The sequence below is a fragment of the Erinaceus europaeus genome, chromosome 6 (assembly GCF_950295315.1).
Source record: "Erinaceus europaeus chromosome 6, mEriEur2.1, whole genome shotgun sequence".
Lineage (NCBI taxonomy): Eukaryota > Metazoa > Chordata > Mammalia > Eulipotyphla > Erinaceidae > Erinaceus > Erinaceus europaeus.
The window spans coordinates 16,355,080-16,361,565 of NC_080167.1; the positions used below are offsets into that span (position 1 = coordinate 16,355,080).

Consider the following 6,486-nt stretch of genomic DNA (forward strand, 5'->3'; position numbering starts at 1 on the left):
TCCTGGCCTGCAGGGGAGTTGCTTCACAAGCAGTGAAGCAGGTCTGCAGGTGTCTATCTTTCGGATCTCCCCCTCTGTCTTCCCCCTCCTCTCTCCATTTCTCTCTGTCCTATCCAACAACAACGACAACAATAGTAACTACAACAATAAAACAACAAGGGCAACAAAAGGGAATAAAAAAATATTTTAAAAAAAGATAACATTTTTTTAAAAAGTAGTGCACCAGCCATAATTATGATAATGTCCAACAGTGAGGGCATGGTTAGGTAGATTATAATCAATCTGGTTCAGGGTATATTTTCCAGCCATTAAAATAAACATAAAAACTTTAGAAAACTACCTTTAAAGTGACCTACATAGGAGAAATATTCACAATTCTGCTACTTTCCTATGTGGGCAAAGAGCTGAATATGATCATCATGCTTCCAGATGAGCAGACTGTTTTGAAAACTGTGGAGAAAAAACTGACTTGAGAGAAATTCCAGGAATGGACAAGACCAGACCTGTTGGATGAAGAAGAGGTGAGAGTGTTCCTCCCCAGATTTAATCTGGAGGAGAATTAGGACATGGAGAACATCCTGCGTGGTCTGGGTATGACTGATGCCTTCGAGCAGGACAAGGCAGACTTTTCTGGACTGTCATCCAAATATTACCTGCTTCTGTCCAAAGTGGTGCACAAGTCCTTTGTGGAGGTCAATGAAGAAGGCACAGAGGCAGCAGCAGCCACTGCCGCCATCATGATGATGCAATGTGCAAGAATCACCCCCAGGTTTGTGCTAACCACCCCTTCCTCTTCTTTATCCAGCACAGCAAAACCAATAGCATTCTGTTCTGTGGCTGATTCTCCTCTCTGTAAGCCCTGTATGTCCCCTGCTCCTGACTCCTACTCACCCACTTTCCCCCGATACCTCACAATGTGCCTGCCACCCAGAGTGACCTCTGATGACATTTCAGAAATAAAAGTCCTGGTTTTGAAATATAATAATAATAATAAAATAAACACAAAAACTATAAAGCAATATCACCAGTGGTGAAGTAAATCTGCAGGTGTTTCTCTTTCTCCCTCTCTACCTCCCCCTCCTCCTCTTTCAATTTCTCTGTTCTAAAAATAAATATAATGAAAGAAAAAAAAAAAAGGAGAAAATAGCCAGCCACCAGGAACAGTGGATTCATATGCCAGCACTGAGCCCCAGCAATAACCTACTGGCATTTGAAAAAAAAAAAAAAAGGGCTGGGAGACAGCATAATGGTTATGCAAAAGCCTTTCAAGCCTGAGGCTTTGAGGTCCCAGGTTCAATCCCCGGTCCCACCATAAGCCAGAGCTGAGCAGTGTTTTGGTCTCTTTCTCTTTCTCTCAGTATCTTTCCCTCTGTATCTACTCTTTCTCATTAAAATAAAACTAAATAAAATATTTAAAGAAAAAAAGAAAGAAGAGGGGGTTGGGCAGTAGTACAACAGGTTAAGTGCACATGGTGCATAGCTCAAGGACCCGAGTTAGGATCCCAGTTGAAGCCCCTGGCTCCTCACCTGTAGGGGATTCCTTTCACAGGCGGTGAAGCAGGTATGTAGGTGTCTGTCTTTCTCTCCCCCTCTCTGACTTCCCCTCCTCTCTCCATCTCTCTGTCCTATCCAAAAACAACAACATCAATAACAACAAATAAATTTTTTTTAAAAAACTAATAATAATGTTAACAAGGGCAACAGGAGGAAAAAAATAAGCCTCCGGGAGCAGTGGATTCATGGTGCAGGCACTGAACTCCAGCAATAAACCTGGAGGAAAAAATAAATAAAATTTTAAAAAGTTAAAAAAAAGTAAGGAAAAAAAGCTAGACTATGAAGGAACAAAGAAAAACAGAAAGATGAATGTAGTCTGTGATTATAACAGACATGTCATGTTTGTATATGAAATAAATGCAAAGTTGTAAAGTTGATGCTGGACAAAATGATAATTTATTTTTAGGTTTTTTTCTATCTTTCTTTTTTTTTTTTTTTTTGCCTCCAGGGTTATTGCTGGGGCTCAGTGCCTGCACTATTAATCCATTGCTCCTGGAGGCTATTTTTTCCCTTTTGTTGTCCTTGTGGCTTATCATTGTTGTTGTTATTTATTATTATTGTTATTGTTGTTGGATAGGACAGAGAAATGGAGAGAGGAGGAGAAGACAGAGAAGGGGACAGAAAGATAGACACCTGCAGGCCTGCTTCACCGTTTGTGAAGAGACCTCCCCCTCTGCAGGTGGGGAGCTGGGGCTTGAACCGAGATCCTTCTGCTGGTCCTTGCACTTTGCACTATATGCACTCAACCCACTGTGTTACTGTTCAGCCCCTGATAATTTTTTTTTTTTTGAGTTAAGGAAGGTTACAACAAATGTTTACAGATCAAGATGTTTAGGCTACAAGCAGCAGCTGTGTTTCTCTCCTCTCCTCTCCTATCCCGGATCAACTAGGACTATCAAAGGAGACCACCTGGGGCCTAAACAAGACAGGACTAGAATGACTTCAGGAACCCACCAAATCACCCATGAGTGCAAACACATGTAGCTCATGGACGGTGAGGAGCCTAGGGAGAGATTAAGTGACTGGTAACAGTCCAGCAGTTTACCAGTTGAGACACCACCTCCAGTCTGTTCCACCAACAAGGGGACAGCTGAAGGGAGGAGAGGACTCCCCTGAGACTCACCAAGTGCAACTCTGAGTCTCATTGCTACTGCCCTCAGAATCTGGAGCAGTGGCAGGGAGGGACACCAGGGGACAGAGATCAAACCAGGAAACTCAGGAGAAGACCTATACCTAGGTGGCATAGCAGTGGGGGGGGGGGCTGGGAAAGTCTCTTTGCATAATCACTGGATTATCTCTGCCACACCCTGCTTTATCTCTTGGTCAGGAGTCAGTGATTAAGCTAAGAAGCCTACTTATAGTTTAAAAGCCCTCAGGCTCCCAGAGCCTACAAGGAAGAAAAAGAACAAAAGAGACTTTTAAACCACTGAGCTCCAAATCAGGGATTAAAATACTATTGAAACAACGGTTAACCTCCACCACTGTGAACTCTTTAATTACCTTACTTAGGCACAAGTAAATCCAGGGAAATAGTGATCAGTAATTTGAAAAGTACTGAAGGAGGGAACTCATAACATAATATATAAAATGGTTAAACCAACAAGAAGAAATATTGGAGAAATAAACCAGGACAAGAGTCCAGCTAAAAGCCCCAAAAGAGTGAAGCACAAAATAATGAGGTCAACATCCAAACACTAGTTAAGGAAATAATCACAGGAGTGAGTAAAGAGTTTGAAAGAATTGTAATCAGAAATATAGGAACAACAAATGAGACTCTGGAAGAAAACACTAATTATCTCAACGTTATTAGCTGAAAGCTGAAATAACTGAGCTAAGAACACAACTAGCTGAACAAGCTAAAACAGTATCAGAACAGGGAAACAAAATAGATGAACTCCAGAAAACAGTAGAGGGGATAGAGAATAGAATCAATGAGCTGAAGACAGAATTAGCAAGATTGAGGACGAATTAGAGACAACTAAAAAAGAAGTAAGAGATCTCAAAAAGAGATTAAGAGAGACTGAAAACAACAACAGAGTCCTATGGGATGACTTCAAAAGAAACAATATACGCATTATTGGCTTACCAGAGGAAGAAAGAGAGGGAGAGGAAGAAAGCATTCTTCAGGCCATAATAGCTGAAAACTTCTCTAGTCTAGACAACATCAAAGACACAAAGACTCAAGAAGCCCAGAGGGTCCCAAATAGAATTAACCCAGACTTAAAGACACCAAGACACATCATATTTAGAATGGAAGAAATAAGGATAAAGAAAGGATCCTGAAGGCTACAAGAGAAAAACAATGAGTCACCTACAGAGGAAAATCCATAAGATTAGCAGCAGACTTCTCCACACAAACACTGCAGGCCAGAAGAGAATGGAAAGTGCTCAGTGAGAAAGGCTTTCAACCAAGAATACTGTATCCTGGTAGACTGTCATTCAGACTAGATGGAGGCATCAAAACCTTCTCAGACAAGCAACAGTTGAAGGAATCAACTATCACCAAGCCTGCCCTGAAAGAAGTTCTGAAAGGTCTCCTGTAAACAGACCACCATAAATAGGCCATATATCAGAACACTCTAAAACTATACAAGAATGGTGTTAAAATATCTTCAATCTTTGATATCAATACAGGTCAAAGGCCTGCATTCACCTATTAAAAGACACAGAGTAGGAAGATGGATCAGAAAACACAACCCAACAATATGCTGTCTACAAGAAACCCACCTAATTCAACAAGACAAACACAGACTCAAAGTGAAAGGATGGAAAACTATCATACAAGCCAATGACCCACAAAATAGGGTAGGAACAGCTATTCTCATATCTGACACGATAGACTTTAAAATAGATAAAATTTAAAAAGATAGGGATGGACAGTACTTAATGCTCAGAGGATCAGTCAATCAAGAGGACTTAACAATTATTAACATCTATGCACCCAATGAGAAGCCATCTAAATACATCAAACGTCTACTGAAAGAGCTACAGCAATATATTAACAGCAACACAGTCATAGTAGGGGACTTCAACACCCCACTCTATCATCCAGGCAGAAAATCAATAAAAACATAAGGGAGCTAAATGAGGAGATAGATAAACTAGAACTATTGGACATTTTCAGAGTCATTCATCCCAAGAAACGGGAATACACATTTTACTCAAATCCACATGGGTCATTCTCAAGGATACACCATATGTTAGGCCACAACAACAGCATCAGCCAATTCAAGAGCATTGAAATCATCCCAAGCATCTTCTCAGACCACAGGGGAATTAAATTAACACTTAACAATCACCAAAAGATTAGTAACAGTCCCAAAATGTGGAAGCTCAACAGTACACTCCTTAACAACTACTGGGTAAAAGAGGAAATAAAGGAAGAAATCAAAATGTTTCAAGAGTAGAATGAAAATGAAGTCACAAGCTATCAAAACATTTGGGACACAGCTAAGGCAGTACTGAGAGGGAAGTTCATAGCCATACAAGCACATTAGGAAACAAGAAAAAGCACAAAAAGAAGAACAACAAAGGAACCCTAAAGCAACCAGAAGGACAGAAATCACTAAAGTAAGGGCAGAAATCAGTAACATTGAGAATAAGAAAACCATACAAAACATCAACAAGGGAGTCGGGCGGAAGCACAGCGGGTTAAGCACACATGTTGCAAGCGCAAGGACCGGCATAAGGATCCCATTTCGAGTCCCCGGCTCCCCACCTGCGGGGGAGTTGCTTCACAAGCAGTGAAGCAGGTCTGCAGGTGTCTGTCTTTCTCTCCTCCTCTCTGTCTTCCCCTCCTCTCTCCATTTCTCTCTGTCCTATCCAACAATGATGACATCAATAATAACTACAACAATAAAACAAGGACAATTAAAAGGAATAAATAATAAACATTTTTTTTAAAAAAAGGAGTTTCCTTTAAAAAAAAGATCAACGAAAGTAAATATTGGTTCTTTGAATGAACAAAATCGACAAACCTCATAAATAAATAAAAAAGGAGAGAAAAACAAAAAAATAATAAAATAAAATATACAAACTACAAAAAAAAAATCGACAAACCTTTAGCCAGACTCACGAAACAAAAAAGGGAGAACACACAAATAAATCAGATCAAAAATGAAAGAGGAGATATCACAACAGACACTGCAGAAATTCAAGATATCCTGCGAGGCTTCTATGAACAACTATATGCCACCAAGCTAGAGAACCTGGAAGAAATGGACAATTTCCTAGATACCTATGAACTTCCAAAACTAAGAGGAAGTAGATAACATGTACAGGCCCATCACAGCTAATGAAACTGAAACAGTTATCAAAAATCTTCCCGAGAATAAAAGTCCTAGACCAGATGGTTTTACAAATGAATTCTACAAAACCTTCAAAGAACTAATACCTCTACTTTTTAAAAATTTTTTTAATATTTATTTTATTTATTTATTCCCTTTTGTTGCCCTTGTTGTTTGATTGTTGTAGTTATTATTGTTGTTGTCGTTGTTGGATAGGACAGAGAGAAATGGAGAGAGGGAGGGGAAGACAGAGAGAAGGAGAGAAAGACAGACTCCTGCAGACCTGCTTCACCGCCTGTGAAGCAACTCCCCTGCAGGTGGGGAGCCGGGGTTCAAACCGGGATCCTCATACCGGTCCTTGGGCTTTGCGCCACCTGCGCTTAGCCCGCTGCGCTACCGCCCAACTCCCAATACCTCTACTCTTAAAGGTCTTCCAGAAGACTGAAGACACTGGAATACTCCCTTCCAGCTTCTATGACGACAACACCACTTTGATACCAAAAGCAGACAGGGACACAACCAAAAAAGAAAACTACAGACCAATATCTCTGATGCACATAGATGCTAAAATATTGAACAAAATTCTAGTCAACCGGATACAGAAGTATATTAAAAAGATTGTTCATCATGACCAAGTGGGGTTTAT

General features: G+C 40.3%; 1 pseudogene; it reads left to right on the top strand.

Annotated features, from left to right (window-relative positions):
* Positions 1–240: 240 nt before the first annotated feature.
* Positions 241–841, top strand: LOC103128901 (serpin B6-like; annotated as a pseudogene).
* The last annotated feature ends 5,645 nt before the right edge of the window (positions 842–6,486 follow it).